This window comes from Dendrobates tinctorius, unplaced genomic scaffold (genome assembly GCF_039654945.1).
Source record: "Dendrobates tinctorius isolate UK_male_01 unplaced genomic scaffold, ASM3965494v1 ptg000584l, whole genome shotgun sequence".
Lineage (NCBI taxonomy): Eukaryota > Metazoa > Chordata > Amphibia > Anura > Dendrobatidae > Dendrobates > Dendrobates tinctorius.
In genome coordinates this window covers 23,161-47,476 of record NW_027362242.1, presented here as the reverse complement: position 1 = coordinate 47,476, position 24,316 = coordinate 23,161, and the positions used below count along the sequence as shown (strand labels likewise).

The following is a 24,316-nucleotide window of genomic DNA, read 5'->3' as shown; positions in this document are numbered from 1 at the left end:
GCATGAGGGATGTGGTAGGAATTGAATGCTTGAATTAAGACTGGGGAAGTTCTGAGGCGAAGGGGCTGCAGGCCTTGTAGCAGGTGGGTGTGCAGAAATGTAGCTATCCAAAGCCAAACACATTACTGCAGCTTGTCACACCTATACCTACCAAACAGCAAAGGCCAAGATAGATCGTTATTTTACGGACACATTGAATACAGTGCAATGCCTCCCATATAGCGGTGAATAAGAGTAGTAGTAGTAGTAGTAGTAGTAGTAGTAGTAGTAGTAGTAGTAGAAGAGTTGGTCAAGTTAAATCAAGGCTAAGGAATTGGAAATGTGCAACTTGGACCAAGAAAAACTAATTGCAGAGCGGCGACATTGGAAAAAAGCATTCAAATCATGCTTTGAAAACACTACTTGCTTATCCCGATTTCAATTCAATCTGTCTTTGGAAACCGCTTAAGAGAGTGAGTGCACCATTCCCAGAGAAACTGCCATACTGGGCTGATACGTGGAGTGAAGTGAGCAAGCTCTTTTTCCATCTCCCTGTTCTAAAAATCCATTTAATATATGGTCCCCAGATAGGGGACGTATCAGATATTAAACTGATAAGAACAGATACTACACTTGATCTTAGCCAAAAGGCCGAGAAGCGATAACCAGAAATGGTTTGCCGCTTGCAAGGCCACAGGGCTTAAGACAGGCACCCATTGTGGAGAATGACACAGACACCACCCTGAGGAAGACATTCAAACCAAGTCTGGGCGCATAACAAAAGCGCAGGCGGCTGATTTTTTTTTTTTTTTTTTTCCCCAGGATTCCACTCCACGCGCTTTTAATTTGCATAGGCCAACCCCTTTTTTGTTAGGCCACCCTCCCCTCACGGTCAAACGCGCTTCAGTACTAGGAAAGAGGCCAGAGGAGCACTGCTCCTACACCGCCCCCTCTACTACCCTCCCTAAATGAAAGGTCTTGCTTTAAGGCTGTGTGCACACGCTGCGGATTGGCCGCTACAGACACGCAGCAGTTTTAGCTGCGGTGTACAGTACCATTCATTTGAATGGGTAAAAAAAAACGCTGTGCCGACGCTGCGGAAAAAACCGCGCGGATTTGCTGCGGTTTTGAATCCGCAGAAAGAATTGCATGTCAATTCTTTCTGTGGAAAACACTGCGGGTTCCTATCTCCACCATTGTGGAGATAGTGAATCCGCAGGACCAAACCGCAGGCAAAACCGCAGATAATCCGCAGGTCTTTGGACCTGCGGATTATCTGCGGTTTTTGCTAAATCCGTGCGGATTAATCCGCAGCGGAATCCGCAGCGTGTGAACGTGGCCTAACTCTCCTGGTGCCAGATATTGTAACCAGGAGGCGAGCATGGCCCACCTGTCTGCTCAGGCTCACTCAGCAGACTGAAGCTGAATACTACTGCGCAGCTGCTACAGACTGTGGGCTGCCCATTGTGACACGTGGTCCCATTGTGAGACGTGGTCGAACACATCCAAGCATTGTGTGCTATGAATGGCATGATTCCTATCACAGTGTTCCATGGATGGACACATCCTATTTACTGCAGGCAAGCAGCGCACCTAGCTGCTGCTGCTGCTGCTACAAGCCACTAGAATACCGTCCGTCTGTCAGACAGGTGGACGTAGGCAGAACATTCAAATAACTCGCCAGATAAATCGTTGCTTTTCCATTTTATTCATATATGAATTAATTCAAAATTGAACAGTAAATTTCAAAGTTGGAAGGCCACAAGAGGGGGACAATGTTTCAAAAATGAAGCGACATATCATTGCATGAGGGATGTGGTAGGAATTGAATGCTTGAATTAAGACTGGGGAAGTTCTGAGGCGAAGGGGCTGCAGGCCTTGTAGCAGGTGGGTGTGCAGAAATGTAGCTATCCAAAGCCAAACACATTACTGCAGCTTGTCACACCTATACCTACCAAACAGCAAAGGCCAAGATAGATCGTTATTTTACGGACACATTGAATACAGTGCAATGCCTCCCATATAGCGGTGAATAAGAGTAGTAGTAGTAGTAGTAGTAGTAGTAGTAGTAGTAGTAGTAGTAGAGAGAGTTGGTCAAGTTAAATCAAGGCTAAGGAATTGGAAATGTGCAACTTGGACCAAGAAAAACTAATTGCAGAGCGGCGACATTGGAAAAAAGCATTCAAATCATGCTTTGAAAACACTACTTGCTTATCCCGATTTCAATTCAATCTGTCTTTGGAAACCGCTTAAGAGAGTGAGTGCACCATTCCCAGAGAAACTGCCATACTGGGCTGATACGTGGAGTGAAGTGAGCAAGCTCTTTTTCCATCTCCCTGTTCTAAAAATCCATTTAATATATGGTCCCCAGATAGGGGACGTATCAGATATTAAACTGATAAGAACAGATACTACACTTGATCTTAGCCAAAAGGCCGAGAAGCGATAACCAGAAATGGTTTGCCGCTTGCAAGGCCACAGGGCTTAAGACAGGCACCCATTGTGGAGAATGACACAGACACCACCCTGAGGAAGACATTCAAACCAAGTCTGGGCGCATAACAAAAGCGCAGGCGGCTGATTTTTTTTTTTTTTTTTTTCCCCAGGATTCCACTCCACGCGCTTTTAATTTGCATAGGCCAACCCCTTTTTTGTTAGGCCACCCTCCCCTCACGGTCAAACGCGCTTCAGTACTAGGAAAGAGGCCAGAGGAGCACTGCTCCTACACCGCCCCCTCTACTACCCTCCCTAAATGAAAGGTCTTGCTTTAAGGCTGTGTGCACACGCTGCGGATTGGCCGCTACAGACACGCAGCAGTTTTAGCTGCGGTGTACAGTACCATTCATTTGAATGGGTAAAAAAAAACGCTGTGCCGACGCTGCGGAAAAAACCGCGCGGATTTGCTGCGGTTTTGAATCCGCAGAAAGAATTGCATGTCAATTCTTTCTGTGGAAAACACTGCGGGTTCCTATCTCCACCATTGTGGAGATAGTGAATCCGCAGGACCAAACCGCAGGCAAAACCGCAGATAATCCGCAGGTCTTTGGACCTGCGGATTATCTGCGGTTTTTGCTAAATCCGTGCGGATTAATCCGCAGCGGAATCCGCAGCGTGTGAACGTGGCCTAACTCTCCTGGTGCCAGATATTGTAACCAGGAGGCGAGCATGGCCCACCTGTCTGCTCAGGCTCACTCAGCAGACTGAAGCTGAATACTACTGCGCAGCTGCTACAGACTGTGGGCTGCCCATTGTGACACGTGGTCCCATTGTGAGACGTGGTCGAACACATCCAAGCATTGTGTGCTATGAATGGCATGATTCCTATCACAGTGTTCCATGGATGGACACATCCTATTTACTGCAGGCAAGCAGCGCACCTAGCTGCTGCTGCTGCTGCTACAAGCCACTAGAATACCGTCCGTCTGTCAGACAGGTGGACGTAGGCAGAACATTCAAATAACTCGCCAGATAAATCGTTGCTTTTCCATTTTATTCATATATGAATTAATTCAAAATTGAACAGTAAATTTCAAAGTTGGAAGGCCACAAGAGGGGGACAATGTTTCAAAAATGAAGCGACATATCATTGCATGAGGGATGTGGTAGGAATTGAATGCTTGAATTAAGACTGGGGAAGTTCTGAGGCGAAGGGGCTGCAGGCCTTGTAGCAGGTGGGTGTGCAGAAATGTAGCTATCCAAAGCCAAACACATTACTGCAGCTTGTCACACCTATACCTACCAAACAGCAAAGGCCAAGATAGATCGTTATTTTACGGACACATTGAATACAGTGCAATGCCTCCCATATAGCGGTGAATAAGAGTAGTAGTAGTAGTAGTAGTAGTAGTAGTAGTAGTAGTAGTAGTAGAAGAGTTGGTCAAGTTAAATCAAGGCTAAGGAATTGGAAATGTGCAACTTGGACCAAGAAAAACTAATTGCAGAGCGGCGACATTGGAAAAAAGCATTCAAATCATGCTTTGAAAACACTACTTGCTTATCCCGATTTCAATTCAATCTGTCTTTGGAAACCGCTTAAGAGAGTGAGTGCACCATTCCCAGAGAAACTGCCATACTGGGCTGATACGTGGAGTGAAGTGAGCAAGCTCTTTTTCCATCTCCCTGTTCTAAAAATCCATTTAATATATGGTCCCCAGATAGGGGACGTATCAGATATTAAACTGATAAGAACAGATACTACACTTGATCTTAGCCAAAAGGCCGAGAAGCGATAACCAGAAATGGTTTGCCGCTTGCAAGGCCACAGGGCTTAAGACAGGCACCCATTGTGGAGAATGACACAGACACCACCCTGAGGAAGACATTCAAACCAAGTCTGGGCGCATAACAAAAGCGCAGGCGGCTGATTTTTTTTTTTTTTTTTTTCCCCAGGATTCCACTCCACGCGCTTTTAATTTGCATAGGCCAACCCCTTTTTTGTTAGGCCACCCTCCCCTCACGGTCAAACGCGCTTCAGTACTAGGAAAGAGGCCAGAGGAGCACTGCTCCTACACCGCCCCCTCTACTACCCTCCCTAAATGAAAGGTCTTGCTTTAAGGCTGTGTGCACACGCTGCGGATTGGCCGCTACAGACACGCAGCAGTTTTAGCTGCGGTGTACAGTACCATTCATTTGAATGGGTAAAAAAAAACGCTGTGCCGACGCTGCGGAAAAAACCGCGCGGATTTGCTGCGGTTTTGAATCCGCAGAAAGAATTGCATGTCAATTCTTTCTGTGGAAAACACTGCGGGTTCCTATCTCCACCATTGTGGAGATAGTGAATCCGCAGGACCAAACCGCAGGCAAAACCGCAGATAATCCGCAGGTCTTTGGACCTGCGGATTATCTGCGGTTTTTGCTAAATCCGTGCGGATTAATCCGCAGCGGAATCCGCAGCGTGTGAACGTGGCCTAACTCTCCTGGTGCCAGATATTGTAACCAGGAGGCGAGCATGGCCCACCTGTCTGCTCAGGCTCACTCAGCAGACTGAAGCTGAATACTACTGCGCAGCTGCTACAGACTGTGGGCTGCCCATTGTGACACGTGGTCCCATTGTGAGACGTGGTCGAACACATCCAAGCATTGTGTGCTATGAATGGCATGATTCCTATCACAGTGTTCCATGGATGGACACATCCTATTTACTGCAGGCAAGCAGCGCACCTAGCTGCTGCTGCTGCTGCTACAAGCCACTAGAATACCGTCCGTCTGTCAGACAGGTGGACGTAGGCAGAACATTCAAATAACTCGCCAGATAAATCGTTGCTTTTCCATTTTATTCATATATGAATTAATTCAAAATTGAACAGTAAATTTCAAAGTTGGAAGGCCACAAGAGGGGGACAATGTTTCAAAAATGAAGCGACATATCATTGCATGAGGGATGTGGTAGGAATTGAATGCTTGAATTAAGACTGGGGAAGTTCTGAGGCGAAGGGGCTGCAGGCCTTGTAGCAGGTGGGTGTGCAGAAATGTAGCTATCCAAAGCCAAACACATTACTGCAGCTTGTCACACCTATACCTACCAAACAGCAAAGGCCAAGATAGATCGTTATTTTACGGACACATTGAATACAGTGCAATGCCTCCCATATAGCGGTGAATAAGAGTAGTAGTAGTAGTAGTAGTAGTAGTAGTAGTAGTAGTAGTAGTAGAAGAGTTGGTCAAGTTAAATCAAGGCTAAGGAATTGGAAATGTGCAACTTGGACCAAGAAAAACTAATTGCAGAGCGGCGACATTGGAAAAAAGCATTCAAATCATGCTTTGAAAACACTACTTGCTTATCCCGATTTCAATTCAATCTGTCTTTGGAAACCGCTTAAGAGAGTGAGTGCACCATTCCCAGAGAAACTGCCATACTGGGCTGATACGTGGAGTGAAGTGAGCAAGCTCTTTTTCCATCTCCCTGTTCTAAAAATCCATTTAATATATGGTCCCCAGATAGGGGACGTATCAGATATTAAACTGATAAGAACAGATACTACACTTGATCTTAGCCAAAAGGCCGAGAAGCGATAACCAGAAATGGTTTGCCGCTTGCAAGGCCACAGGGCTTAAGACAGGCACCCATTGTGGAGAATGACACAGACACCACCCTGAGGAAGACATTCAAACCAAGTCTGGGCGCATAACAAAAGCGCAGGCGGCTGATTTTTTTTTTTTTTTTTTTCCCCAGGATTCCACTCCACGCGCTTTTAATTTGCATAGGCCAACCCCTTTTTTGTTAGGCCACCCTCCCCTCACGGTCAAACGCGCTTCAGTACTAGGAAAGAGGCCAGAGGAGCACTGCTCCTACACCGCCCCCTCTACTACCCTCCCTAAATGAAAGGTCTTGCTTTAAGGCTGTGTGCACACGCTGCGGATTGGCCGCTACAGACACGCAGCAGTTTTAGCTGCGGTGTACAGTACCATTCATTTGAATGGGTAAAAAAAAACGCTGTGCCGACGCTGCGGAAAAAACCGCGCGGATTTGCTGCGGTTTTGAATCCGCAGAAAGAATTGCATGTCAATTCTTTCTGTGGAAAACACTGCGGGTTCCTATCTCCACCATTGTGGAGATAGTGAATCCGCAGGACCAAACCGCAGGCAAAACCGCAGATAATCCGCAGGTCTTTGGACCTGCGGATTATCTGCGGTTTTTGCTAAATCCGTGCGGATTAATCCGCAGCGGAATCCGCAGCGTGTGAACGTGGCCTAACTCTCCTGGTGCCAGATATTGTAACCAGGAGGCGAGCATGGCCCACCTGTCTGCTCAGGCTCACTCAGCAGACTGAAGCTGAATACTACTGCGCAGCTGCTACAGACTGTGGGCTGCCCATTGTGACACGTGGTCCCATTGTGAGACGTGGTCGAACACATCCAAGCATTGTGTGCTATGAATGGCATGATTCCTATCACAGTGTTCCATGGATGGACACATCCTATTTACTGCAGGCAAGCAGCGCACCTAGCTGCTGCTGCTGCTGCTACAAGCCACTAGAATACCGTCCGTCTGTCAGACAGGTGGACGTAGGCAGAACATTCAAATAACTCGCCAGATAAATCGTTGCTTTTCCATTTTATTCATATATGAATTAATTCAAAATTGAACAGTAAATTTCAAAGTTGGAAGGCCACAAGAGGGGGACAATGTTTCAAAAATGAAGCGACATATCATTGCATGAGGGATGTGGTAGGAATTGAATGCTTGAATTAAGACTGGGGAAGTTCTGAGGCGAAGGGGCTGCAGGCCTTGTAGCAGGTGGGTGTGCAGAAATGTAGCTATCCAAAGCCAAACACATTACTGCAGCTTGTCACACCTATACCTACCAAACAGCAAAGGCCAAGATAGATCGTTATTTTACGGACACATTGAATACAGTGCAATGCCTCCCATATAGCGGTGAATAAGAGTAGTAGTAGTAGTAGTAGTAGTAGTAGTAGTAGTAGTAGTAGTAGAAGAGTTGGTCAAGTTAAATCAAGGCTAAGGAATTGGAAATGTGCAACTTGGACCAAGAAAAACTAATTGCAGAGCGGCGACATTGGAAAAAAGCATTCAAATCATGCTTTGAAAACACTACTTGCTTATCCCGATTTCAATTCAATCTGTCTTTGGAAACCGCTTAAGAGAGTGAGTGCACCATTCCCAGAGAAACTGCCATACTGGGCTGATACGTGGAGTGAAGTGAGCAAGCTCTTTTTCCATCTCCCTGTTCTAAAAATCCATTTAATATATGGTCCCCAGATAGGGGACGTATCAGATATTAAACTGATAAGAACAGATACTACACTTGATCTTAGCCAAAAGGCCGAGAAGCGATAACCAGAAATGGTTTGCCGCTTGCAAGGCCACAGGGCTTAAGACAGGCACCCATTGTGGAGAATGACACAGACACCACCCTGAGGAAGACATTCAAACCAAGTCTGGGCGCATAACAAAAGCGCAGGCGGCTGATTTTTTTTTTTTTTTTTTTCCCCAGGATTCCACTCCACGCGCTTTTAATTTGCATAGGCCAACCCCTTTTTTGTTAGGCCACCCTCCCCTCACGGTCAAACGCGCTTCAGTACTAGGAAAGAGGCCAGAGGAGCACTGCTCCTACACCGCCCCCTCTACTACCCTCCCTAAATGAAAGGTCTTGCTTTAAGGCTGTGTGCACACGCTGCGGATTGGCCGCTACAGACACGCAGCAGTTTTAGCTGCGGTGTACAGTACCATTCATTTGAATGGGTAAAAAAAAACGCTGTGCCGACGCTGCGGAAAAAACCGCGCGGATTTGCTGCGGTTTTGAATCCGCAGAAAGAATTGCATGTCAATTCTTTCTGTGGAAAACACTGCGGGTTCCTATCTCCACCATTGTGGAGATAGTGAATCCGCAGGACCAAACCGCAGGCAAAACCGCAGATAATCCGCAGGTCTTTGGACCTGCGGATTATCTGCGGTTTTTGCTAAATCCGTGCGGATTAATCCGCAGCGGAATCCGCAGCGTGTGAACGTGGCCTAACTCTCCTGGTGCCAGATATTGTAACCAGGAGGCGAGCATGGCCCACCTGTCTGCTCAGGCTCACTCAGCAGACTGAAGCTGAATACTACTGCGCAGCTGCTACAGACTGTGGGCTGCCCATTGTGACACGTGGTCCCATTGTGAGACGTGGTCGAACACATCCAAGCATTGTGTGCTATGAATGGCATGATTCCTATCACAGTGTTCCATGGATGGACACATCCTATTTACTGCAGGCAAGCAGCGCACCTAGCTGCTGCTGCTGCTGCTACAAGCCACTAGAATACCGTCCGTCTGTCAGACAGGTGGACGTAGGCAGAACATTCAAATAACTCGCCAGATAAATCGTTGCTTTTCCATTTTATTCATATATGAATTAATTCAAAATTGAACAGTAAATTTCAAAGTTGGAAGGCCACAAGAGGGGGACAATGTTTCAAAAATGAAGCGACATATCATTGCATGAGGGATGTGGTAGGAATTGAATGCTTGAATTAAGACTGGGGAAGTTCTGAGGCGAAGGGGCTGCAGGCCTTGTAGCAGGTGGGTGTGCAGAAATGTAGCTATCCAAAGCCAAACACATTACTGCAGCTTGTCACACCTATACCTACCAAACAGCAAAGGCCAAGATAGATCGTTATTTTACGGACACATTGAATACAGTGCAATGCCTCCCATATAGCGGTGAATAAGAGTAGTAGTAGTAGTAGTAGTAGTAGTAGTAGTAGTAGTAGTAGTAGAAGAGTTGGTCAAGTTAAATCAAGGCTAAGGAATTGGAAATGTGCAACTTGGACCAAGAAAAACTAATTGCAGAGCGGCGACATTGGAAAAAAGCATTCAAATCATGCTTTGAAAACACTACTTGCTTATCCCGATTTCAATTCAATCTGTCTTTGGAAACCGCTTAAGAGAGTGAGTGCACCATTCCCAGAGAAACTGCCATACTGGGCTGATACGTGGAGTGAAGTGAGCAAGCTCTTTTTCCATCTCCCTGTTCTAAAAATCCATTTAATATATGGTCCCCAGATAGGGGACGTATCAGATATTAAACTGATAAGAACAGATACTACACTTGATCTTAGCCAAAAGGCCGAGAAGCGATAACCAGAAATGGTTTGCCGCTTGCAAGGCCACAGGGCTTAAGACAGGCACCCATTGTGGAGAATGACACAGACACCACCCTGAGGAAGACATTCAAACCAAGTCTGGGCGCATAACAAAAGCGCAGGCGGCTGATTTTTTTTTTTTTTTTTTTCCCCAGGATTCCACTCCACGCGCTTTTAATTTGCATAGGCCAACCCCTTTTTTGTTAGGCCACCCTCCCCTCACGGTCAAACGCGCTTCAGTACTAGGAAAGAGGCCAGAGGAGCACTGCTCCTACACCGCCCCCTCTACTACCCTCCCTAAATGAAAGGTCTTGCTTTAAGGCTGTGTGCACACGCTGCGGATTGGCCGCTACAGACACGCAGCAGTTTTAGCTGCGGTGTACAGTACCATTCATTTGAATGGGTAAAAAAAAACGCTGTGCCGACGCTGCGGAAAAAACCGCGCGGATTTGCTGCGGTTTTGAATCCGCAGAAAGAATTGCATGTCAATTCTTTCTGTGGAAAACACTGCGGGTTCCTATCTCCACCATTGTGGAGATAGTGAATCCGCAGGACCAAACCGCAGGCAAAACCGCAGATAATCCGCAGGTCTTTGGACCTGCGGATTATCTGCGGTTTTTGCTAAATCCGTGCGGATTAATCCGCAGCGGAATCCGCAGCGTGTGAACGTGGCCTAACTCTCCTGGTGCCAGATATTGTAACCAGGAGGCGAGCATGGCCCACCTGTCTGCTCAGGCTCACTCAGCAGACTGAAGCTGAATACTACTGCGCAGCTGCTACAGACTGTGGGCTGCCCATTGTGACACGTGGTCCCATTGTGAGACGTGGTCGAACACATCCAAGCATTGTGTGCTATGAATGGCATGATTCCTATCACAGTGTTCCATGGATGGACACATCCTATTTACTGCAGGCAAGCAGCGCACCTAGCTGCTGCTGCTGCTGCTACAAGCCACTAGAATACCGTCCGTCTGTCAGACAGGTGGACGTAGGCAGAACATTCAAATAACTCGCCAGATAAATCGTTGCTTTTCCATTTTATTCATATATGAATTAATTCAAAATTGAACAGTAAATTTCAAAGTTGGAAGGCCACAAGAGGGGGACAATGTTTCAAAAATGAAGCGACATATCATTGCATGAGGGATGTGGTAGGAATTGAATGCTTGAATTAAGACTGGGGAAGTTCTGAGGCGAAGGGGCTGCAGGCCTTGTAGCAGGTGGGTGTGCAGAAATGTAGCTATCCAAAGCCAAACACATTACTGCAGCTTGTCACACCTATACCTACCAAACAGCAAAGGCCAAGATAGATCGTTATTTTACGGACACATTGAATACAGTGCAATGCCTCCCATATAGCGGTGAATAAGAGTAGTAGTAGTAGTAGTAGTAGTAGTAGTAGTAGTAGTAGTAGTAGAAGAGTTGGTCAAGTTAAATCAAGGCTAAGGAATTGGAAATGTGCAACTTGGACCAAGAAAAACTAATTGCAGAGCGGCGACATTGGAAAAAAGCATTCAAATCATGCTTTGAAAACACTACTTGCTTATCCCGATTTCAATTCAATCTGTCTTTGGAAACCGCTTAAGAGAGTGAGTGCACCATTCCCAGAGAAACTGCCATACTGGGCTGATACGTGGAGTGAAGTGAGCAAGCTCTTTTTCCATCTCCCTGTTCTAAAAATCCATTTAATATATGGTCCCCAGATAGGGGACGTATCAGATATTAAACTGATAAGAACAGATACTACACTTGATCTTAGCCAAAAGGCCGAGAAGCGATAACCAGAAATGGTTTGCCGCTTGCAAGGCCACAGGGCTTAAGACAGGCACCCATTGTGGAGAATGACACAGACACCACCCTGAGGAAGACATTCAAACCAAGTCTGGGCGCATAACAAAAGCGCAGGCGGCTGATTTTTTTTTTTTTTTTTTTCCCCAGGATTCCACTCCACGCGCTTTTAATTTGCATAGGCCAACCCCTTTTTTGTTAGGCCACCCTCCCCTCACGGTCAAACGCGCTTCAGTACTAGGAAAGAGGCCAGAGGAGCACTGCTCCTACACCGCCCCCTCTACTACCCTCCCTAAATGAAAGGTCTTGCTTTAAGGCTGTGTGCACACGCTGCGGATTGGCCGCTACAGACACGCAGCAGTTTTAGCTGCGGTGTACAGTACCATTCATTTGAATGGGTAAAAAAAAACGCTGTGCCGACGCTGCGGAAAAAACCGCGCGGATTTGCTGCGGTTTTGAATCCGCAGAAAGAATTGCATGTCAATTCTTTCTGTGGAAAACACTGCGGGTTCCTATCTCCACCATTGTGGAGATAGTGAATCCGCAGGACCAAACCGCAGGCAAAACCGCAGATAATCCGCAGGTCTTTGGACCTGCGGATTATCTGCGGTTTTTGCTAAATCCGTGCGGATTAATCCGCAGCGGAATCCGCAGCGTGTGAACGTGGCCTAACTCTCCTGGTGCCAGATATTGTAACCAGGAGGCGAGCATGGCCCACCTGTCTGCTCAGGCTCACTCAGCAGACTGAAGCTGAATACTACTGCGCAGCTGCTACAGACTGTGGGCTGCCCATTGTGACACGTGGTCCCATTGTGAGACGTGGTCGAACACATCCAAGCATTGTGTGCTATGAATGGCATGATTCCTATCACAGTGTTCCATGGATGGACACATCCTATTTACTGCAGGCAAGCAGCGCACCTAGCTGCTGCTGCTGCTGCTACAAGCCACTAGAATACCGTCCGTCTGTCAGACAGGTGGACGTAGGCAGAACATTCAAATAACTCGCCAGATAAATCGTTGCTTTTCCATTTTATTCATATATGAATTAATTCAAAATTGAACAGTAAATTTCAAAGTTGGAAGGCCACAAGAGGGGGACAATGTTTCAAAAATGAAGCGACATATCATTGCATGAGGGATGTGGTAGGAATTGAATGCTTGAATTAAGACTGGGGAAGTTCTGAGGCGAAGGGGCTGCAGGCCTTGTAGCAGGTGGGTGTGCAGAAATGTAGCTATCCAAAGCCAAACACATTACTGCAGCTTGTCACACCTATACCTACCAAACAGCAAAGGCCAAGATAGATCGTTATTTTACGGACACATTGAATACAGTGCAATGCCTCCCATATAGCGGTGAATAAGAGTAGTAGTAGTAGTAGTAGTAGTAGTAGTAGTAGTAGTAGTAGTAGAAGAGTTGGTCAAGTTAAATCAAGGCTAAGGAATTGGAAATGTGCAACTTGGACCAAGAAAAACTAATTGCAGAGCGGCGACATTGGAAAAAAGCATTCAAATCATGCTTTGAAAACACTACTTGCTTATCCCGATTTCAATTCAATCTGTCTTTGGAAACCGCTTAAGAGAGTGAGTGCACCATTCCCAGAGAAACTGCCATACTGGGCTGATACGTGGAGTGAAGTGAGCAAGCTCTTTTTCCATCTCCCTGTTCTAAAAATCCATTTAATATATGGTCCCCAGATAGGGGACGTATCAGATATTAAACTGATAAGAACAGATACTACACTTGATCTTAGCCAAAAGGCCGAGAAGCGATAACCAGAAATGGTTTGCCGCTTGCAAGGCCACAGGGCTTAAGACAGGCACCCATTGTGGAGAATGACACAGACACCACCCTGAGGAAGACATTCAAACCAAGTCTGGGCGCATAACAAAAGCGCAGGCGGCTGATTTTTTTTTTTTTTTTTTTCCCCAGGATTCCACTCCACGCGCTTTTAATTTGCATAGGCCAACCCCTTTTTTGTTAGGCCACCCTCCCCTCACGGTCAAACGCGCTTCAGTACTAGGAAAGAGGCCAGAGGAGCACTGCTCCTACACCGCCCCCTCTACTACCCTCCCTAAATGAAAGGTCTTGCTTTAAGGCTGTGTGCACACGCTGCGGATTGGCCGCTACAGACACGCAGCAGTTTTAGCTGCGGTGTACAGTACCATTCATTTGAATGGGTAAAAAAAAACGCTGTGCCGACGCTGCGGAAAAAACCGCGCGGATTTGCTGCGGTTTTGAATCCGCAGAAAGAATTGCATGTCAATTCTTTCTGTGGAAAACACTGCGGGTTCCTATCTCCACCATTGTGGAGATAGTGAATCCGCAGGACCAAACCGCAGGCAAAACCGCAGATAATCCGCAGGTCTTTGGACCTGCGGATTATCTGCGGTTTTTGCTAAATCCGTGCGGATTAATCCGCAGCGGAATCCGCAGCGTGTGAACGTGGCCTAACTCTCCTGGTGCCAGATATTGTAACCAGGAGGCGAGCATGGCCCACCTGTCTGCTCAGGCTCACTCAGCAGACTGAAGCTGAATACTACTGCGCAGCTGCTACAGACTGTGGGCTGCCCATTGTGACACGTGGTCCCATTGTGAGACGTGGTCGAACACATCCAAGCATTGTGTGCTATGAATGGCATGATTCCTATCACAGTGTTCCATGGATGGACACATCCTATTTACTGCAGGCAAGCAGCGCACCTAGCTGCTGCTGCTGCTGCTACAAGCCACTAGAATACCGTCCGTCTGTCAGACAGGTGGACGTAGGCAGAACATTCAAATAACTCGCCAGATAAATCGTTGCTTTTCCATTTTATTCATATATGAATTAATTCAAAATTGAACAGTAAATTTCAAAGTTGGAAGGCCACAAGAGGGGGACAATGTTTCAAAAATGAAGCGACATATCATTGCATGAGGGATGTGGTAGGAATTGAATGCTTGAATTAAGACTGGGGAAGTTCTGAGGCGAAGGGGCTGCAGGCCTTGTAGCAGGTGGGTGTGCAGAAATGTAGCTATCCAAAGCCAAACACATTACTGCAGCTTGTCACACCTATACCTACCAAACAGCAAAGGCCAAGATAGATCGTTATTTTACGGACACATTGAATACAGTGCAATGCCTCCCATATAGCGGTGAATAAGAGTAGTAGTAGTAGTAGTAGTAGTAGTAGTAGTAGTAGTAGTAGTAGAAGAGTTGGTCAAGTTAAATCAAGGCTAAGGAATTGGAAATGTGCAACTTGGACCAAGAAAAACTAATTGCAGAGCGGCGACATTGGAAAAAAGCATTCAAATCATGCTTTGAAAACACTACTTGCTTATCCCGATTTCAATTCAATCTGTCTTTGGAAACCGCTTAAGAGAGTGAGTGCACCATTCCCAGAGAAACTGCCATACTGGTGGGCTGATACGTGGAGTGAAGTGAGCAAGCTCTTTTTCCATCTCCCTGTTCTAAAAATCCATTTAATATATGGTCCCCAGATAGGGGACGTATCAGATATTAAACTGATAAGAACAGATACTACACTTGATCTTAGCCAAAAGGCCGAGAAGCGATAACCAGAAATGGTTTGCCGCTTGCAAGGCCACAGGGCTTAAGACAGGCACCCATTGTGGAGAATGACACAGACACCACCCTGAGGAAGACATTCAAACCAAGTCTGGGCGCATAACAAAAGCGCAGGCGGCTGATTTTTTTTTTTTTTTTTTTCCCCAGGATTCCACTCCACGCGCTTTTAATTTGCATAGGCCAACCCCTTTTTTGTTAGGCCACCCTCCCCTCACGGTCAAACGCGCTTCAGTACTAGGAAAGAGGCCAGAGGAGCACTGCTCCTACACCGCCCCCTCTACTACCCTCCCTAAATGAAAGGTCTTGCTTTAAGGCTGTGTGCACACGCTGCGGATTGGCCGCTACAGACACGCAGCAGTTTTAGCTGCGGTGTACAGTACCATTCATTTGAATGGGTAAAAAAAAAACGCTGTGCCGACGCTGCGGAAAAAACCGCGCGGATTTGCTGCGGTTTTGAATCCGCAGAAAGAATTGCATGTCAATTCTTTCTGTGGAAAACACTGCGGGTTCCTATCTCCACCATTGTGGAGATAGTGAATCCGCAGGACCAAACCGCAGGCAAAACCGCAGATAATCCGCAGGTCTTTGGACCTGCGGATTATCTGCGGTTTTTGCTAAATCCGTGCGGATTAATCCGCAGCGGAATCCGCAGCGTGTGAACGTGGCCTAACTCTCCTGGTGCCAGATATTGTAACCAGGAGGCGAGCATGGCCCACCTGTCTGCTCAGGCTCACTCAGCAGACTGAAGCTGAATACTACTGCGCAGCTGCTACAGACTGTGGGCTGCCCATTGTGACACGTGGTCCCATTGTGAGACGTGGTCGAACACATCCAAGCATTGTGTGCTATGAATGGCATGATTCCTATCACAGTGTTCCATGGATGGACACATCCTATTTACTGCAGGCAAGCAGCGCACCTAGCTGCTGCTGCTGCTGCTACAAGCCACTAGAATACCGTCCGTCTGTCAGACAGGTGGACGTAGGCAGAACATTCAAATAACTCGCCAGATAAATCGTTGCTTTTCCATTTTATTCATATATGAATTAATTCAAAATTGAACAGTAAATTTCAAAGTTGGAAGGCCACAAGAGGGGGACAATGTTTCAAAAATGAAGCGACATATCATTGCATGAGGGATGTGGTAGGAATTGAATGCTTGAATTAAGACTGGGGAAGTTCTGAGGCGAAGGGGCTGCAGGCCTTGTAGCAGGTGGGTGTGCAGAAATGTAGCTATCCAAAGCCAAACACATTACTGCAGCTTGTCACACCTATACCTACCAAACAGCAAAGGCCAAGATAGATCGTTATTTTACGGACACATTGAATACAGTGCAATGCCTCCCATATAGCGGTGAATAAGAGTAGTAGTAGTAGTAGTAGTAGTAGTAGTAGTAGTAGTAGTAGTAGAAGAGTTGGTCAAGTTAAATCAAGGCTAAGGAATTGGAAATGTGCAACTTGGACCAAGAAAAACTAATTGCAGAGCGGCGACATTGGAAAAAAGCATTCAAATCATGCTTTGAAAACACTACTTGCTTATCCCGATTTCAATTCAATCTGTCTTTGGAAACCGCTTAAGAGAGTGAGTGCACCATTCCCAGAGAAACTGCCATACTGGGCTGATACGTGGAGTGAAGTGAGCAAGCTCTTTTTCCATCTCCCTGTTCTAAAAATCATTTAATATATGGTCCCCAGATAGGGGACGTATCAGATATTAAACTGATAAGAACAGATACTACACTTGATCTTAGCCAAAAGGCCGAGAAGCGATAACCAGAAATGGTTTGCCGCTTGCAAGGCCACAGGGCTTAAGACAGGCACCCATTGTGGAGAATGACACAGACACCACCCTGAGGAAGACATTCAAACCAAGTCTGGGCGCATAACAAAAGCGCAGGCGGCTGATTTTTTTTTTTTTTTTTTTCCCCAGGATTCCACTCCACGCGCTTTTAATTTGCATAGGCCAACCCCTTTTTTGTTAGGCCACCCTCCCCTCACGGTCAAACGCGCTTCAGTACTAGGAAAGAGGCCAGAGGAGCACTGCTCCTACACCGCCCCCTCTACTACCCTCCCTAAATGAAAGGTCTTGCTTTAAGGCTGTGTGCACACGCTGCGGATTGGCCGCTACAGACACGCAGCAGTTTTAGCTGCGGTGTACAGTACCATTCATTTGAATGGGTAAAAAAAAACGCTGTGCCGACGCTGCGGAAAAAACCGCGCGGATTTGCTGCGGTTTTGAATCCGCAGAAAGAATTGCATGTCAATTCTTTCTGTGGAAAACACTGCGGGTTCCTATCTCCACCATTGTGGAGATAGTGAATCCGCAGGACCAAACCGCAGGCAAAACCGCAGATAATCCGCAGGTCTTTGGACCTGCGGATTATCTGCGGTTTTTGCTAAATCCGTGCGGATTAATCCGCAGCGGAATCCGCAGCGTGTGAACGTGGCCTAACTCTCCTGGTGCCAGATATTGTAACCAGGAGGCGAGCATGGCCCACCTGTCTGCTCAGGCTCACTCAGCAGACTGAAGCTGAATACTACTGCGCAGCTGCTACAGACTGTGGGCTGCCCATTGTGACACGTGGTCCCATTGTGAGACGTGGTCGAACACATCCAAGCATTGTGTGCTATGAATGGCATGATTCCTATCACAGTGTTCCATGGATGGACACATCCTATTTACTGCAGGCAAGCAGCGCACCTAGCTGCTGCTGCTGCTGCTACAAGCCACTAGAATACCGTCCGTCTGTCAGACAGGTGGACGTAGGCAGAACATTCAAATAACTCGCCAGATAAATCGTTGCTTTTCCATTTTATTCATATATGAATTAATTCAAAATTGAACAGTAAATTTCAAAGTTGGAAGGCCACAAGAGGGGGACAATGTTTCAAAAATGAAGCGACATATCATTGCATGAGGGATGTGGTAGGAATTGAATGCTTGAATTAAGACTGGGGAAGTTCTGAGGCGAAGGGGCTGCAGGCCTTGTAGCAGGTGGGTGTGCAGAAATGTAGCTATCCAAAGCCAAACACATTACTGCAGCTTGTCACACCTATACCTACCAAACAGCAAAGGCCAAGATAGATCGTTATTTTACGGACACATTGAATACAGTGCAATGCCTCCCATATAGCGGTGAATAAGAGTAGTAGTAGTAGTAGTAGTAGTAGTAGTAGTAGTAGTAGTAGTAGAAGAGTTGGTCAAGTTAAATCAAGGCTAAGGAATTGGAAATGTGCAACTTGGACCAAGAAAAACTAATTGCAGAGCGGCGACATTGGAAAAAAGCATTCAAATCATGCTTTGAAAACACTACTTGCTTATCCCGATTTCAATTCAATCTGTCTTTGGAAACCGCTTAAGAGAGTGAGTGCACCATTCCCAGAGAAACTGCCATACTGGGCTGATACGTGGAGTGAAGTGAGCAAGCTCTTTTTCCATCTCCCTGTTCTAAAAATCCATTTAATATATGGTCCCCAGATAGGGGACGTATCAGATATTAAACTGATAAGAACAGATACTACACTTGATCTTAGCCAAAAGGCCGAGAAGCGATAACCAGAAATGGTTTGCCGCTTGCAAGGCCACAGGGCTTAAGACAGGCACCCATTGTGGAGAATGACACAGACACCACCCTGAGGAAGACATTCAAACCAAGTCTGGGCGCATAACAAAAGCGCAGGCGGCTGATTTTTTTTTTTTTTTTTTTCCCCAGGATTCCACTCCACGCGCTTTTAATTTGCATAGGCCAACCCCTTTTTTGTTAGGCCACCCTCCCCTCACGGTCAAACGCGCTTCAGTACTAGGAAAGAGGCCAGAGGAGCACTGCTCCTACACCGCCCCCTCTACTACCCTCCCTAAATGAAAGGTCTTGCTTTAAGGCTGTGTGCACACGCTGCGGATTGGCCGCTACAGACACGCAGCAGTTTTAGCTGCGGTGTACAGTACCATTCATTTGAATGGGTAAAAAAAAACGCTGTGCCGACGCTGCGGAAAAAACCGCGCGGATTTGCTGCGGTTTTGAATCCGCAGAAAGAATTGCATGTCAATTCTTTCTGTGGAAAACACTGCGGGTTCCTATCTCCACCATTGTGGAGATAGTGAATCCGCAGGACCAAACCGCAGGCAAAACCGCAGATAATCCGCAGGTCTTTGGACCTGCGGATTATCTGCGGTTTTTGCTAAATCCGTGCGGATTAATCCGCAGCGGAATCCGCAGCGTGTGAACGTGGCCTAACTCTCCTGGTGCCAGATATTGTAACCAGGAGGCGAGCATGGCCCACCTGTCTGCTCAGGCTCACTCAGCAGACTGAAGCTGAATACTACTGCGCAGCTGCTACAGACTGTGGGCTGCCCATTGTGACACGTGGTCCCATTGTGAGACGTGGTCGAACACATCCAAGCATTGTGTGCTATGAATGGCATGATTCCTATCACAGTGTTCCATGGATGGACACATCCTATTTACTGCAGGCAAGCAGCGCACCTAGCTGCTGCTGCTGCTGCTACAAGCCACTAGAATACCGTCCGTCTGTCAGACAGGTGGACGTAGGCAGAACATTCAAATAACTCGCCAGATAAATCGTTGCTTTTCCATTTTATTCATATATGAATTAATTCAAAATTGAACAGTAAATTTCAAAGTTGGAAGGCCACAAGAGGGGGACAATGTTTCAAAAATGAAGCGACATATCATTGCATGAGGGATGTGGTAGGAATTGAATGCTTGAATTAAGACTGGGGAAGTTCTGAGGCGAAGGGGCTGCAGGCCTTGTAGCAGGTGGGTGTGCAGAAATGTAGCTATCCAAAGCCAAACACATTACTGCAGCTTGTCACACCTATACCTACCAAACAGCAAAGGCCAAGATAGATCGTTATTTTACGGACACATTGAATACAGTGCAATGCCTCCCATATAGCGGTGAATAAGAGTAGTAGTAGTAGTAGTAGTAGTAGTAGTAGTAGTAGTAGTAGTAGAAGAGTTGGTCAAGTTAAATCAAGGCTAAGGAATTGGAAATGTGCAACTTGGACCAAGAAAAACTAATTGCAGAGCGGCGACATTGGAAAAAAGCATTCAAATCATGCTTTGAAAACACTACTTGCTTATCCCGATTTCAATTCAATCTGTCTTTGGAAACCGCTTAAGAGAGTGAGTGCACCATTCCCAGAGAAACTGCCATACTGGGCTGATACGTGGAGTGAAGTGAGCAAGCTCTTTTTCCATCTCCCTGTTCTAAAAATCCATTTAATATATGGTCCCCAGATAGGGGACGTATCAGATATTAAACTGATAAGAACAGATACTACACTTGATCTTAGCCAAAAGGCCGAGAAGCGATAACCAGAAATGGTTTGCCGCTTGCAAGGCCACAGGGCTTAAGACAGGCACCCATTGTGGAGAATGACACAGACACCACCCTGAGGAAGACATTCAAACCAAGTCTGGGCGCATAACAAAAGCGCAGGCGGCTGATTTTTTTTTTTTTTTTTTTCCCCAGGATTCCACTCCACGCGCTTTTAATTTGCATAGGCCAACCCCTTTTTTGTTAGGCCACCCTCCCCTCACGGTCAAACGCGCTTCAGTACTAGGAAAGAGGCCAGAGGAGCACTGCTCCTACACCGCCCCCTCTACTACCCTCCCTAAATGAAAGGTCTTGCTTTAAGGCTGTGTGCACACGCTGCGGATTGGCCGCTACAGACACGCAGCAGTTTTAGCTGCGGTGTACAGTACCATTCATTTGAATGGGTAAAAAAAAACGCTGTGCCGACGCTGCGGAAAAAACCGCGCGGATTTGCTGCGGTTTTGAATCCGCAGAAAGAATTGCATGTCAATTCTTTCTGTGGAAAACACTGCGGGTTCCTATCTCCACCATTGTGGAGATAGTGAATCCGCAGGACCAAACCGCAGGCAAAACCGCAGATAATCCGCAGGTCTTTGGACCTGCGGATTATCTGCGGTTTTTGCTAAATCCGTGCGGATTAATCCGCAGCGGAATCCGCAGCGTGTGAACGTGGCCTAACTCTCCTGGTGCCAGATATTGTAACCAGGAGGCGAGCATGGCCCACCTGTCTGCTCAGGCTCACTCAGCAGACTGAAGCTGAATACTACTGCGCAGCTGCTACAGACTGTGGGCTGCCCATTGTGACACGTGGTCCCATTGTGAGACGTGGTCGAACACATCCAAGCATTGTGTGCTATGAATGGCATGATTCCTATCACAGTGTTCCATGGATGGACACATCCTATTTACTGCAGGCAAGCAGCGCACCTAGCTGCTGCTGCTGCTGCTACAAGCCACTAGAATACCGTCCGTCTGTCAGACAGGTGGACGTAGGCAGAACATTCAAATAACTCGCCAGATAAATCGTTGCTTTTCCATTTTATTCATATATGAATTAATTCAAAATTGAACAGTAAATTTCAAAGTTGGAAGGCCACAAGAGGGGGACAATGTTTCAAAAATGAAGCGACATATCATTGCATGAGGGATGTGGTAGGAATTGAATGCTTGAATTAAGACTGGGGAAGTTCTGAGGCGAAGGGGCTGCAGGCCTTGTAGCAGGTGGGTGTGCAGAAATGTAGCTATCCAAAGCCAAACACATTACTGCAGCTTGTCACACCTATACCTACCAAACAGCAAAGGCCAAGATAGATCGTTATTTTACGGACACATTGAATACAGTGCAATGCCTCCCATATAGCGGTGAATAAGAGTAGTAGTAGTAGTAGTAGTAGTAGTAGTAGTAGTAGTAGTAGTAGAAGAGTTGGTCAAGTTAAATCAAGGCTAAGGAATTGGAAATGTGCAACTTGGACCAAGAAAAACTAATTGCAGAGCGGCGACATTGGAAAAAAGCATTCAAATCATGCTTTGAAAACACTACTTGCTTATCCCGATTTCAATTCAATCTGTCTTTGGAAACCGCTTAAGAGAGTGAGTGCACCATTCCCAGAGAAACTGCCATACTGGGCTGATACGTGGAGTGAAGTGAGCAAGCTCTTTTTCCATCTCCCTGTTCTAAAAATCCATTTAATATATGGTCCCCAGATAGGGGACGTATCAGATATTAAACTGATAAGAACAGATACTACACTTGATCTTAGCCAAAAGGCCGAGAAGCGATAACCAGAAATGGTTTGCCGCTTGCAAGGCCACAGGGCTTAAGACAGGCACCCATTGTGGAGAATGACACAGACACCACCCTGAGGAAGACATTCAAACCAAGTCTGGGCGCATAACAAAAGCGCAGGCGGCTGATTTTTTTTTTTTTTTTTTTCCCCAGGATTCCACTCCACGCGCTTTTAATTTGCATAGGCCAACCCCTTTTTTGTTAGGCCACCCTCCCCTCACGGTCAAACGCGCTTCAGTACTAGGAAAGAGGCCAGAGGAGCACTGCTCCTACACCGCCCCCTCTACTACCCTCCCTAAATGAAAGGTCTTGCTTTAAGGCTGTGTGCACACGCTGCGGATTGGCCGCTACAGACACGCAGCAGTTTTAGCTGCGGTGTACAGTACCATTCATTTGAATGGGTAAAAAAAAACGCTGTGCCGACGCTGCGGAAAAAACCGCGCGGATTTGCTGCGGTTTTGAATCCGCAGAAAGAATTGCATGTCAATTCTTTCTGTGGAAAACACTGCGGGTTCCTATCTCCACCATTGTGGAGATAGTGAATCCGCAGGACCAAACCGCAGGCAAAACCGCAGATAATCCGCAGGTCTTTGGACCTGCGGATTATCTGCGGTTTTTGCTAAATCCGTGCGGATTAATCCGCAGCGGAATCCGCAGCGTGTGAACGTGGCCTAACTCTCCTGGTGCCAGATATTGTAACCAGGAGGCGAGCATGGCCCACCTGTCTGCTCAGGCTCACTCAGCAGACTGAAGCTGAATACTACTGCGCAGCTGCTACAGACTGTGGGCTGCCCATTGTGACACGTGGTCCCATTGTGAGACGTGGTCGAACACATCCAAGCATTGTGTGCTATGAATGGCATGATTCCTATCACAGTGTTCCATGGATGGACACATCCTATTTACTGCAGGCAAGCAGCGCACCTAGCTGCTGCTGCTGCTGCTACAAGCCACTAGAATACCGTCCGTCTGTCAGACAGGTGGACGTAGGCAGAACATTCAAATAACTCGCCAGATAAATCGTTGCTTTTCCATTTTATTCATATATGAATTAATTCAAAATTGAACAGTAAATTTCAAAGTTGGAAGGCCACAAGAGGGGGACAATGTTTCAAAAATGAAGCGACATATCATTGCATGAGGGATGTGGTAGGAATTGAATGCTTGAATTAAGACTGGGGAAGTTCTGAGGCGAAGGGGCTGCAGGCCTTGTAGCAGGTGGGTGTGCAGAAATGTAGCTATCCAAAGCCAAACACATTACTGCAGCTTGTCACACCTATACCTACCAAACAGCAAAGGCCAAGATAGATCGTTATTTTACGGACACATTGAATACAGTGCAATGCCTCCCATATAGCGGTGAATAAGAGTAGTAGTAGTAGTAGTAGTAGTAGTAGTAGTAGTAGTAGTAGTAGAAGAGTTGGTCAAGTTAAATCAAGGCTAAGGAATTGGAAATGTGCAACTTGGACCAAGAAAAACTAATTGCAGAGCGGCGACATTGGAAAAAAGCATTCAAATCATGCTTTGAAAACACTACTTGCTTATCCCGATTTCAATTCAATCTGTCTTTGGAAACCGCTTAAGAGAGTGAGTGCACCATTCCCAGAGAAACTGCCATACTGGGCTGATACGTGGAGTGAAGTGAGCAAGCTCTTTTTCCATCTCCCTGTTCTAAAAATCCATTTAATATATGGTCCCCAGATAGGGGACGTATCAGATATTAAACTGATAAGAACAGATACTACACTTGATCTTAGCCAAAAGGCCGAGAAGCGATAACCAGAAATGGTTTGCCGCTTGCAAGGCCACAGGGCTTAAGACAGGCACCCATTGTGGAGAATGACACAGACACCACCCTGAGGAAGACATTCAAACCAAGTCTGGGCGCATAACAAAAGCGCAGGCGGCTGATTTTTTTTTTTTTTTTTTTCCCCAGGATTCCACTCCACGCGCTTTTAATTTGCATAGGCCAACCCCTTTTTTGTTAGGCCACCCTCCCCTCACGGTCAAACGCGCTTCAGTACTAGGAAAGAGGCCAGAGGAGCACTGCTCCTACACCGCCCCCTCTACTACCCTCCCTAAATGAAAGGTCTTGCTTTAAGGCTGTGTGCACACGCTGCGGATTGGCCGCTACAGACACGCAGCAGTTTTAGCTGCGGTGTACAGTACCATTCATTTGAATGGGTAAAAAAAAACGCTGTGCCGACGCTGCGGAAAAAACCGCGCGGATTTGCTGCGGTTTTGAATCCGCAGAAAGAATTGCATGTC

The 24,316-nt window shown here is 46.6% G+C and overlaps 14 non-coding genes across 14 annotated transcripts; all 14 read right to left on the bottom strand.

Annotated features, from left to right (window-relative positions):
- Positions 1-451: 451 nt before the first annotated feature.
- Positions 452-642, bottom strand: LOC141078686 (U2 spliceosomal RNA). The gene has a single exon (XR_012228067.1). It is a non-coding gene; the product is annotated as a U2 spliceosomal RNA (small nuclear RNA).
- A 1,593-nt stretch (positions 643-2,235) lies between these two features.
- LOC141078685 (U2 spliceosomal RNA) lies at positions 2,236-2,426 on the bottom strand. Its single transcript, XR_012228066.1, has one exon. It is a non-coding gene; the product is annotated as a U2 spliceosomal RNA (small nuclear RNA).
- Positions 2,427-4,018: 1,592 nt separating this feature from the next.
- Positions 4,019-4,209, bottom strand: LOC141078684 (U2 spliceosomal RNA). The gene has a single exon (XR_012228065.1). It is a non-coding gene; the product is annotated as a U2 spliceosomal RNA (small nuclear RNA).
- A 1,592-nt stretch (positions 4,210-5,801) lies between these two features.
- LOC141078683 (U2 spliceosomal RNA) lies at positions 5,802-5,992 on the bottom strand. Its single transcript, XR_012228064.1, has one exon. It is a non-coding gene; the product is annotated as a U2 spliceosomal RNA (small nuclear RNA).
- A 1,592-nt stretch (positions 5,993-7,584) lies between these two features.
- LOC141078682 (U2 spliceosomal RNA) lies at positions 7,585-7,775 on the bottom strand. The gene has a single exon (XR_012228063.1). It is a non-coding gene; the product is annotated as a U2 spliceosomal RNA (small nuclear RNA).
- A 1,592-nt stretch (positions 7,776-9,367) lies between these two features.
- On the bottom strand, positions 9,368-9,558 carry LOC141078681 (U2 spliceosomal RNA). The gene has a single exon (XR_012228062.1). It is a non-coding gene; the product is annotated as a U2 spliceosomal RNA (small nuclear RNA).
- Positions 9,559-11,150: 1,592 nt separating this feature from the next.
- LOC141078680 (U2 spliceosomal RNA) lies at positions 11,151-11,341 on the bottom strand. Its single transcript, XR_012228061.1, has one exon. It is a non-coding gene; the product is annotated as a U2 spliceosomal RNA (small nuclear RNA).
- Positions 11,342-12,933: 1,592 nt separating this feature from the next.
- On the bottom strand, positions 12,934-13,124 carry LOC141078679 (U2 spliceosomal RNA). The gene has a single exon (XR_012228060.1). It is a non-coding gene; the product is annotated as a U2 spliceosomal RNA (small nuclear RNA).
- Positions 13,125-14,716: 1,592 nt separating this feature from the next.
- Positions 14,717-14,910, bottom strand: LOC141078653 (U2 spliceosomal RNA). The gene has a single exon (XR_012228038.1). It is a non-coding gene; the product is annotated as a U2 spliceosomal RNA (small nuclear RNA).
- Positions 14,911-16,503: 1,593 nt separating this feature from the next.
- Positions 16,504-16,693, bottom strand: LOC141078652 (U2 spliceosomal RNA). The gene has a single exon (XR_012228037.1). It is a non-coding gene; the product is annotated as a U2 spliceosomal RNA (small nuclear RNA).
- A 1,592-nt stretch (positions 16,694-18,285) lies between these two features.
- LOC141078678 (U2 spliceosomal RNA) lies at positions 18,286-18,476 on the bottom strand. Its single transcript, XR_012228059.1, has one exon. It is a non-coding gene; the product is annotated as a U2 spliceosomal RNA (small nuclear RNA).
- A 1,592-nt stretch (positions 18,477-20,068) lies between these two features.
- LOC141078677 (U2 spliceosomal RNA) lies at positions 20,069-20,259 on the bottom strand. Its single transcript, XR_012228058.1, has one exon. It is a non-coding gene; the product is annotated as a U2 spliceosomal RNA (small nuclear RNA).
- A 1,592-nt stretch (positions 20,260-21,851) lies between these two features.
- LOC141078675 (U2 spliceosomal RNA) lies at positions 21,852-22,042 on the bottom strand. The gene has a single exon (XR_012228056.1). It is a non-coding gene; the product is annotated as a U2 spliceosomal RNA (small nuclear RNA).
- A 1,592-nt stretch (positions 22,043-23,634) lies between these two features.
- On the bottom strand, positions 23,635-23,825 carry LOC141078674 (U2 spliceosomal RNA). Its single transcript, XR_012228055.1, has one exon. It is a non-coding gene; the product is annotated as a U2 spliceosomal RNA (small nuclear RNA).
- Positions 23,826-24,316: the final 491 nt, after the last annotated feature.